The following is a 12,114-nucleotide window of genomic DNA, read 5'->3' on the forward strand; positions in this document are numbered from 1 at the left end:
ACTAAGATATGGCTTTGTTTTGATGAGCAAACTTACCTAGTTTGATGTGAACGTCAATAAACCGATCACTAAATGTGGAAAATAGTTTGTTTGGTGTGTTAATGTGTCTTTTTCCCTTGCATACCAAATGAGCTACATTTAAAACAACTGCTGCGTCCGGTTCTCGAGCCCTTGTATTGCTTTGAAAGAATGGTGTACAAAAGGTCGGGTGCTTGCGACAGGCGTTTGCTACTTGAGAGTATCTTGCTCCCAGGTCGATTGGTGCTTGGCTCCGACAAACAGTTTATAGCTTTCGCTTTGTGTTCCGGAAACAAATCTACCACGTCATAGAATGCCAACCTGTTTAAAAAACTAATTTTGAGCGGGTACAAATGCTGTCTAAGAGTAAGTACGGCTTTGGCTCGTAATGTTGCATAATACTGTATAGACGATTTGTAGTTCAATTTTTTTTAATGTTAGATATGTTTGTCGAAATACGTTTCAGTACTTATTTCACGTTATAAATGTTTTGACCAGTCATGTTATCGAAATCAGGGTTAAAGGCCGGAAGCAGATTCGTAAACGTGGCTCATCGCGATATTGATCCATTTGTATTCGATCATTTTGCATTTATGTTTCTGTCAGTGGAATGTAACATATATTTTCCTATTCTTAGCTCTTTCAGTTCGTGGAATATTAAATTGACAGCGTGACTAATAAAAACTGCGGTTTTGCGGAACGTATATATCGACGAAGCAGCAATGAGGACATTGACATGTGCTTTTAATGTGGCGTCTAGGAAATATATAGCTGTGTTTAGTTTCACCTTAGTAAGCAAACCCGATCAGTCAGTATGTGGTTTCTTTTCGCCGGGGATTGACTTAAAAGACAGTTAACGTCGCGACGACAGTGAAGGGCAAGAACCCATATGGAAGCCTTTCCCGTATCCATAAATACCAGATGCTAATCTGAACATGCTATTTCGGTCACATGCCTAAGAAAGGTCATGGCGTAACAGTATTCAAAGTGCTAGCGCTTGTCTATTTAGCGTTGACTAATGTGTTCATTGATTAATATGTTGGTTCTTAACCTTTGTCAACTTATTAACTATAACTGACAGCAGGTTTTTTTAAGGTTTGGTTTGGGTGACCGCTAAGTAGTTTTAAGAGACCGCAAGTGTTTCATTTAAATACCAAAAAATAGCCGTATTTAATTTTGGGAAACCGCTGGAGAAATTTGGGACCGAAACGGTCCCCCAAAACACCTTAAAAAAACACTGACTGACAGTACGAGGTTAAGGACATGTTTAGAAAGTAATTTGTATCACCAATAACACAATGTATTCACATATTATTATTTAGTAACCTAACATTGTGCGAAACATTGACACACTACGTAAAGCAATGTGACGGTGGGATGATTAATTTCACGCCCAGTCTTATACATCGGATGTCTACAAATTCCACATCCGTAGCCACACTTGTGTACCGTAGTTCGATATGACGCGTAAAACAACACAAACAGAAAGAAGTTGTAATCTTATAACCTTTTACGCAAACCATTACGATCTCCAGCAGAATTCACGTTTGACGCAGATGAACGAATACAAAACGAAAACGTATATTTTGGCTAGCCTATAGTGACGAAAGTGTTTGCTGTTCAGTATGTGGGGTTCGAAATGACCATAGCTCGGGCTAAAAAGTCAGTAGCCTCACAAAGGACAATTTATTATCTCCCTAAAATGCTATGATACCGTATAGTACTAAATTTTTACTAAAATTTTGCCCACATAGCAACCTTGCCATTTATGCAGAATCGACGTAGCAACAACTTTGTCATCTGCAGTCTGATCTGACATGTGCCCGATTTTTGAATTTGAAGCACGACTCGATTACATGCGTTAAGAATACGTGATTTGCTACATGTTGGAACTGTAGCTATATGCAATATTTTGCAAAAATTGTGACATTGCCGGCTGCGATTGCTAACTTCCTTAATAGCTGACGTATTAACGATATTAATCCAATGTCCCTTTTTCGCAAAATTCACGTTTTTTGCTGCATACACCCATGGTTTCGAATCAACTTTTGGTGAAGGCCTATATCTTGCACATACATTTGTTCTTTTAACTCATTGAAAGTAACCTGACTATCAGAAGTCCGGTATGTGGTGCTTTAGAGTTTGGTGCGTACCTTAATTAAATGTTATTGTAGTTTTCGACATACCACCACGGTGTGTACCTGTCTACTAAACTTTTCAAACAAGATGTAATCAGATACAACAAGAGTGGACTTATATGCACAATTCACAGATTTAAACTCATACAAAGCGACAAACAAAATATTCGAGTAAAACTTAAAACTAAATGTTTTTTCCAAAGCACCCTTGTTTGATTCTCAGACATAATTCCACAGAGAATGACAAAGGAATCACAGACCTGGGATGATAAAAATAGATTTAACTCCAGATAGCTTGTGCCCAATGTCCAAGACCTTTTTTCTGTCACCGCTGCCTTCAAAACGAAACACATCTGCACATCAGAATTGTTTCACGTTCTACTCTTGGGTGGTCTGCGTTCTTACATTAATGTAATAGTTTTATTATGGGTCCCCTTCCCTGAAGGGGACACATATTGTTTTTGTCTATATTTTTTTTTCTTTTTGTTTGTTATCATGTTAATGAGGTCAGAAATACAAGACTTAACCTGTTGAAATTTTAAACAGCTGTGTATAGGGTTCTCCTTGTTGGCTGTTAAAAATTTCAGTGCAATCGGCTCAGTAATAGTAAAAATATGTTTTTATATGTTGTCTTTTGTCAAATTTGTGCTCGCTCAGTGCACAGCTGATGCAATGCGAGTGATTAACGATAGTGGCGCATGGAAAAAATGCCTCTGCTTCACGCATGAACGCAGTCGTCACTTGACCATTTTCTTACTTTTTTGGAATTAAGATGTTACGATGTTAGTGATATTGCACTGTAAACGTTAACGCTGCGGGGTCACGGCAGGGCCAGGCGATGTGTATGACGTCATGACTGTATTTGCCTGTTGCTCAGTGCACAGCTGACGCAATGGGAGTGATTGATGATAGTGGCGCATGGAAAAAATGCCTCTGCTTCATGCATGAACGCGGTCGTCACTTGACCATTTTTTCACTGGTTGAAATAACGATGTTACGATGTTAGTTATATTGCGCTGAAAACGTTAATGTAGGTCAACTTATTCGTGTTTCGAAACGCAGAGCGACAACGCAGCACGATTTGTTACACCTGTGTAAAGTGACTTCTCAAACTGAAAGCGTTAATAAAACTGTTTCAGAACAGGTTTTGGACATAAAAAGCCCAGCTAAGTATTGTTGGTATGTAGAAACTTAACCGCGCCAGGGAACGCTATGTGCGGATTAAAAATCATACTTCAACAAACAAAGGGCTGTGACTGTTACAAAACAAAAGTTTATTATTATTTCTTTAATACGACAAATGTCATCTGTGCAATTCAAATTCTTACCTAGCATATGCATGCGCCATTCATCCTGTTACGAATTCAAAATAGGCCTATATGTGTGTGTGTGGGGGGACCCATTGGTTTTTGCTAGCAAAAACAATTATGTTATAACAGGCCACAAAAGTATTGGTACTATACTGAATGTATCCATCAAATATATATCCCGTACAATTATAATGAATGGTGCGTAAATATGTCACAGTTTCTGTAAAATTGAATATATAGGAAAACCACTATTCCAATTTAACAATGATTGTGCCCTTTTTTTACTGTTACAAAATCGCATATGCACATGTGTGGGGATCCATTAGATCAGTGGTTCCCAACCGGGGAGGAATTCCTCCCTAGGGAGGAATTTTATGAGTTCAGGGGAGGAATTTCATAAAAACTGTAAAAAAATTAACATTGGAAATGTTACAGAATATTTTTGTATATACATTATTATGTTCATTATAATTTGGACCCGGTTCACATTTGAAACCGGTTGTAAAGGATTCTGAAATGGACATCCCTTATTATAAGGTCTATTTCAAATTGCTATAATTTTTTATGTTATATTTGTTTTTCGTCTTATTGGGAGGAATGAATAGTTCGAAAATGGGCAAAGGGAGGAATGCAACAAAAAAGGTTGGGAACCACTGCATTAGATTATGCTTGCAGAAACAATTATGGTATAAAGTGCCAGGAAAAACATCGGGACCCAATGAAATGTAGGTGCCAAATATATATCCATTGTAAATATATTAAGTGGTGTATGTGATACATCGTTAAATATGATGTAGTATATATAAACTGGCAATATATAGGAAAACCACTATTCTAGTTATTTCAGTAAATGTTCAAGTTAAACCAAGGCAGGGCTAGGTGAGAGAAGTAAGCACTATGTTTTCGTGTTTAAAGACATTGCACTGGGGTTGACTCATAACCGGCCGGATTTTTCCAAGAAATATTTAGTTTGACCACGAATGATATTTTCCTGCAGGGGCATGTCCTCATTCTTTTTTGCAAGCATGCGCAGAATACTTGTTTGTGGTTCAGACATTCTGTCAGTTCGATTGTCAAAGAAATATGCTGTTGCACATTTAAGCACAGATAACGTGCCTCTTTTCATATCAATGTTTGGTTACAAAAGGAAGTCGCACCAGCCAGAGAGATTGAGAATGACAAGTCAGGCTTGACACAATTTGTAAGTTGGCTTTGTTCCGCTGTCGACCCGTCTGAATCATACCGAGGTGACTTGTTTCCTGATCTCATCGTTGTTGTGTTGTGCGTTGCCAAGGTTGCCTCTCGTAAATTTCCACCTCCCAAAGGGGAACATGGGTCTCTCGTCGCACCGCCACCTTAATCATCTTGTCAAAAGACGGATGCTGGTAACCGTGCTGAGCCGTTTGGCTTGGCTGCGGTTTATTAATAAGGTTGCGGGGAGATCATATAGAATTCGATTACGCTCATGGTCCCAGTTTCGCAGAAAATCGAAACGAAAAAAGAGTGCACAATGCATTTATGCTGAAAACGCGGAAGTTACGTATAGAGGTTTTTTCTTGTAGAAACAGGAGCATAATTAGTTGAGTCTGAACAGAGCATGGCGTCTTCTGAGCTATATATGGAAGTGTTACAGGAAAGTTCAGTAGCACTTTATTTTTCATTTTGTTAGATGTTCATACCTTAAACACCTTCTGCTTACAATACAGACCTTGGGCGTTTGTAAACATGATATATGGAAGTTAAACCATGCAAAATGTAGCTAGTTGTTTCTTGCCAATGCCAAATTTAGCTGTAAATGTGTTACTTCACTAAAAGCAAAGAATATTGGTATTGGGTAACACAACCATAGTCCATTTTTCGTGACATAAAAATTAATGCAAAAATGCGCGGAAATTACCCACGCGCACTCGCGGGAATTAATAGCTTTCCGCAGCTCTTCAGTGGACCAAAACAGCGCTGTACCGACTCGCAAGACAACCCGATTTTTTTTTCTTAAGATTTGCGCTTGTTCCTCGGTCTCACAGGGCGCCTGACGTCACAATTCATTACACGCTACAGAACGTAAGTATTGTTTCCGACCTTTGTCGGACCGTCGCCCAAACGCTGCCATTCGACTGTTTATTGCGGCGACGTTGAAGTTCACAGTGCAGATGGCGGAGTGACTATGTTTGTCCGGTCGTTGGTTTGAAACAGTGAGTTGTTAAGGCAGACAGGCATGACTTGAAGTCGCATTTTGACCTTCCGGTGATTTTAGAATTCAGCCATTACAAGAAGTCGAAAAAGAGATTAAGCTTTTACGTATCATGTGATTTCAAATAGGTGGGCGAAGACCCCACATAAAGCCCTTGCTTGTAGTTACGATGAAAGCTAATGGGTGTTTGGGGTGGTGAATTGTGGTGTTTAAACATTAGCGGTCGTATGATATGTTGTTTTGTTTCACTTATTCACAGCATTGCTTGACTTTACAGTTCAAGATGTTTTGACCTTTTGTGAAAAGTTCAATATGCATGTATATTTGCAGAAAAATTGCTATTTTTCTGGCGGTTAGAATTTGATTCATGCTTCAGTGATTTGGACGAATAAGTTGCCCCCGTTTAACTAGACGTGTTATGTATGTCCTTTCCTAGCATAACGTGTCATACAACTCATCATTACCATTGGAGGTTACAAGAGTTCGTTTGAAACTTTGGTGACCGTAGAGTAGAGGTTACTTGTTAAATTACAAGTACGTGTACACCAGGTGACACAGCTTCTTCGACATTACGACACACGTAGTAAACACTCATGTGGGCAACCAGACGTCACTGTTGTAAACCATCAATCTAAACAGCACATAATGTGGAAACAACCTGTTGGTAGCAAGGGCTCAAGTTAGGTACTTGTAACTTAGGGGTACTTGGAATTTCCAAAGCGTACTTCGAAACAGAACGAAATTTTATATGAGGTAGGTAGTAAAATAGATTACAAAAGCCTTTTTTTGGTTTGCGTAATCGTCTATTGCGCCTGTAATGGTAGTGAACTTAAAATATCTGGCGCCTAGAAACAATTTTCCTGTACGACCAACGCTCCGTGCGTAGATAATCCGCTTAACCACTAATTTATTAACAGGCTTTCGGTCACAAACACGAAACATAGAAAAACGCAGGCATAGTTTCTTTACAGGGTTAATTGCGCATTTCTGCCTTTTCAACAAAGATTTTCATGTTATTTATTTCTGAATTGCAGTCTTAACTTTCATTTTTGACATTCCGATGCCAGCACCAAGTTATAGTTACTTCCAGTTGTACCATGGTAAACAAGCTTGTAAGTCAACAACCTGGTGCTCTTTTCGGCAAGCAATGGATGTTTTATCTGCGCCTTTTCGTCTGCTCGCACAGAAGCAGGCCCGCCTGTGTTGGTCGACTGTAAACATAAGATATGTTCGCTTTCAAGTCTTAAAACTCCGCAATCGCCTGTAGCGATTCAGTCGTTCCTCTACATACTGCTGTAGAGGGTAATTGATATCTGCACACGGTATGGACATGGAAAATACAAGTGTAGAGCGTTAGCATATCTGTCAAAAAGTTAAGCTTGTCGAAAAAGGAAAACTACTGATATTGAAAGGAGAGTCTGTTGAACTTTAGATACAACGTTGCCCCGCAGTCAGAATATACAGCCATACTTTTAGTCATACTTTTTTAACTACTGTACCTTTCGGTTAGTGCTGTATACGGATATTTTAATCGGGTCCACCACAAGCTAAAAGCGGATGTTGGACGTTCAAGGTCAAAGTGTTGTGACATTTCCAATGATTTATAGTCACACTGATCGTTTTCAATTTATAAATAATGCACGACAAGTGCAGTGACGATCTGGTTGCCAGGGGTTGTTTGCGCGGCGCCAACATCGACAAATAAACTAGTAAAGATACAAAAGAAAACCGGGTGAATTTCTGTGTCAGTGTTGTTTACTTTTGAACAGTCAGCTATGGTATAAATCTTGCAGCTTGTCACTTTATTTAGGATCAATTACGACATATACTGTTGTTGTTTTTGTAGTTATTGTTTGGTGGAGGTTGAAAGTATGTTTGCAGTTTTGTGCTAAGCAGAAGATCGTTTCGTTTTTTAAGTTATTGAGTTTTATAGCCTTTCTTACTGGGGAAAGCTTAGAAAACAGGGAAAATTGCTGTTTTGAAATTTAAGTCGTATTAGTCAACAAATTACAGACATGTGTGTCACACCTGAGCCCGAAATAGACGTGGTTGTTTTTGTCCGGATAGCCTTCAAAGGGTAACAACAGGGCGATGCCTGTTACTTTAAACTAATGGGCTTTTAAATAGAACAACACAGTTTTAGCAAGGGCGTTTAAAAATGGATACCGGTATTTTGGTCTTTCGAACGAGAACTAGTTTTTGAGCAAACCAGAGGGAAAAGTATTTTGAATATGTCGGTCTGGTATGACGTCACACATACTGATAGCTATAATCAGTATTTCCCAAGGAACGTTTGTAACAGTTTACGTTATGCTTTTACACCGTTACTTTTTGTTTGCAGGACGCGAACATTGTCAAGCAATAATAATGCTGGCGTTTTAGCGTGGTGATTTAATGATGCTGTAAAATTCTGTGACGTCGTTTGGTGCAAAGCGTCAACGGATTTACGACCCACTTCGCAACATAACGCCTCCACGGACAAGGCTTCAGCAATGTAAGTAAAGCTCCTCAGAAGCAACGTTTTTTTGTAATGCGTATATCCTAAATTATATCAAAATGCTGCAAAATTGTACATGTTGTATTAAAAAGTAAAAAAATACTGGAAATACAATTACGCCGAAAATGTGCAGTGCAAAATTAAGAAATCAGGATTATGATAGTAAATTGGCAATACGACATTACCAGGATTTTTGCAAAAAATGCTGAGTTTAGGGCAGTAGTTTTCGACTCGCCCTTCCACCCATACCGAGTTTATTTGTGTTAGTCACTAAGTCAAGTGTTGGGCGTTCCTGATTTTATTTGAGGTAAACGAAGCATTTCTTCCGTCACATGAAACGAACGTAAGTGTTTGAGCGCCACTGCAGCTTGCTACAACGTCCAGTGGCACTGTGTATTAATTACACTGATCGTTAGGTGTCGCTGCTACACAAAAATACGGTGCATGCATTTTTGAGCATGAATTACCCATTTCAAAGCCGTTTCTTGAGCAAAAGTAAGCATTTCATACTGTTTTTAGGTCATACACTTTGATGGAGTTTCACTTGTAATATCAGATTCAAGTTATGGACAAAAACAACTAGTATTTTTGTTTAACATTACACCAGTTGAACGATATTTTTGTTAAATATGCAACCTGGTGGACGAAAACGCCTGTTCAGCATTTTCAAATATATTACTGTTGGAAACGTTTCTTTAAACTTAATATACTACAAACTATGGAAACGTACAACCAAATTGCTAACCGCGCATGTTTAGATGCACGTATTATTGTATTAGATAAATACATCGTGGTAAAGATTAGCATGTAGTGTGAAATATGCAAATTTCCAAACTGATTAAAAGAAACAAAAACACTTCGAATTACCAGCTTTAACTTCGTATTAATCGCCTAAGGTCAGGTCATTTTATGGAATAATCTTTGAAACAATTTTTCAACTAACTCTAGTCACGTAAACCTGGGTGAACTAGACGTTACGCAACGTCATTCGTACAATCTGTGACGTCAATGCTGATATCCGTTTGGCATTTCTTCTCAAAAGGCCGCATACGTATCGCAAACTCGGCCTTTGAATTCTTTTGCGTATTGTATATTTTTCACGAACAGTTACAGTCCAACAGCGCATGCACATGGCACGATTTGTTCATGGAACTCCCCGAAAGGCCTCGACCAGCAAATTTATTAGGGTCGCGCAGACCGGAAGCCTAATTTACTATGGTCGCCCAAGACACCGTCATACTGGTCACGCTAAAGACCGATGTGGCAAATAATGTGCTTAGACTAAGCGTGCGATCATACGCAACGCCTGTATTGATCTATAGCTTCTTATTTGCGATTGTTGGTATAGAACTAAAATCAAGATTCAGGCGTAACTTCAATTTAAAAAAAAAATGGTGTGTACAACTTAGCGATAATAGTGTTAGCCAGTAACTATAGCATTAATGTCAGAACTATTAAGTGATTTTTGTGTCAGTCAGAATTAGACAATTAGTGAAGATGCTTTAGCTCAATGTGGGCCCGAAGGAAACACGTCTTTTGTATTCGTCAGCAGTTACATACACAGTCGTATGTCTTCATTCTGCCCTCATTGACCTTATGCCACTTTGAGATGTTAGCAACGTTGTATATGCGCTGTGTGCACACGTGTTAGTTTGGACTCCGTTTGCCCCAGCCATGAATAATTAAAAATGGCCCAAATTGTGCCAAGAGAAACGTATGTCGTTGTAGACTTTGTATTGCTAGAACGCTGATACTGGCTATAAGGCCAACTAGAGTAGTTTGATGGTATGTACGGCTAAAGGGTCTAACGTGGTGGATAATAATTGAACAACGCTCAACAGATAAGTGAGTGTCAAACTGATGTTTTAAGTTGCTCTCCTTGCTCTGTCAACAGTCAACACTCATTGTGATCAGCCAATGTATTCCAGTAACTTACAGTAAGCAAAATCCATAACCTAGATATAGTGATCTTTGATGACCATTATATAAAATCTTTATCAACCGATAACAGGTTTCTCAGAGGAAAGGAAATTTAAGATTTTATCACGCTAGTTTGCCGGCAATTTAAATTTGAAGTTTTCTGGTCCGAGGCAAAATTTCTAACGAGCTATAAGTCCCAGGTCGAAGATAAGCTCAATGTGGAAAATGTTTGAGGCAAAAAGCAAAGAAAGCAGATAAAATATACCGATAAAGGTGATAAATGAGCAGAGGCTTAAAGGAAGCGTTAGATTTTATCAAAATTGTATCAAAAATCGACTTTGAACGTTGTAATTTTTAATTTGGAACCACATGTTAAAAACATGTATTAAAAGAAAGTATTGGCTTAAAAAACGTAACTTGTTATATAGTCTCGTAATTGATGACCTTACGATAATCGAAACAGCTGATCACAGTGGCACTAACCCATAGCGTTTCAAAAAAGTGATGTAATTCTAAAATTGTCACCAGTAAGTGTTTGGTGTCAACATGTCTCCAATAGCTAGCAACAATAGCCGGGCCGGGACGTAAATTTTCGGGCTATAATTAGTTTTCCATTTCGGGCGCCCTTGACGCGTCATCGGTGCATGTTTACCGACTGGGACCAGGTAACAGGCACAAATCACCAGCTTGCGACACTGTGGGCAGGCATGACCAGTGATACGGTTGTGACAGGACGGACAACACTCTCTGTATGGCCGGAAACTTGTGTGACACGGCCGCAAGAGTTACTCATGGTGTGCATGCTGAACAGCGCATGTACGTCGCAATGTTTTGATCGTTGATGTGACTATTGATCACTTACCGAAAAGTACTAAATGACAGACAGCAATATTGGTGATAATGTATGCAGGGACATTGTGTTCATTGTTTCACCTAATATGAAGCAATGTCATTAAGGGCAGATCAGACCTTTTCAGATATAACTGAATAAACGTTAATCAATTTGAACTTTAAATCCAAATTTGGGTACTAACTGTAATACTTGTCAGCCACATCGTAGCTTTTGAAAGAGAAATGCATCACGCCTTCTCCACAGCAAATTATGTAATCAAAACTATCGCACATGATATTATGCTGCAAGCAGGACTGTGTTTGCCGCAACGGTGGTGGAACGCGTTTCCTGTGGACTGAAAGGCTCGAGGTGTAGGCGGCGGTGCTTTTTTCAAACTGTTGTTTTCAAGCTATGTTGCACAGTCGCAAGTCACAAAGCAGTTATAGTGTGAAATGCTGTTGCAAGATCCATTAAGCACAGGATAAGAGGAACAGCAAGGGTGTATCACATTTACTTGCGGCTTACTGCTCTATCGGGAGCATCGATTGCTATTTCGCCTTCCCGACAGGTTGCCGCTTTTGTTGCCAGAACAAGGAAGCTTTGGACCGTGTAGACATATATCATGAATGTCTGTGGTTCTGCTGCCTCGCTGTAACGAGATTCATTCAGACTATAGCTTGCTTGCTGTAAACCGTAATGTAGTTAGCTTGATGCCAATGGGCGAGTGGCAACAAAGAAAGCCAATAATGTACAGACAGTCCAGAAACATCTGAATAGTCGCGTTGACCTGAACATGTTAATACTAGGGGCAAAAGGGGTAGAAAGAAAGGGAGCGAATCAACGCCAGATGTTCGGCGTGTTGCACTTACCCTGTGCCCAGGTCAACCTGTTGTCGCGCAGTGCACTAATGCAGAGAGGTTAAAGCTACGTTCAGTAATTCATGTCACAACCTATTATCAAGTCACGGTCACTGCTGGCGTCGTTCACGTGCGACCAGCTTGTTGTTGTGTCAGTTTAGTCAGCAAGTTAATTTTGTACAGAGATGTTGGGTCACAACACAAAGGTTAAAGTACATTTAAGTAGTAGGTTTAGTACCTGTGAAATGCGAAAAAGACGTAAAGGTAACTGAATGATTGATATCAGGTGCATTTGATTGAAAGATTGGATGGTAAACACGGCGCATATGTCCCACCATTAGAGTACAGTTC

This window comes from Phallusia mammillata, chromosome 1 (genome assembly GCF_965637545.1).
Source record: "Phallusia mammillata chromosome 1, kaPhaMamm4.hap1.1, whole genome shotgun sequence".
NCBI classification, from domain to species: domain Eukaryota; kingdom Metazoa; phylum Chordata; class Ascidiacea; order Phlebobranchia; family Ascidiidae; genus Phallusia; species Phallusia mammillata.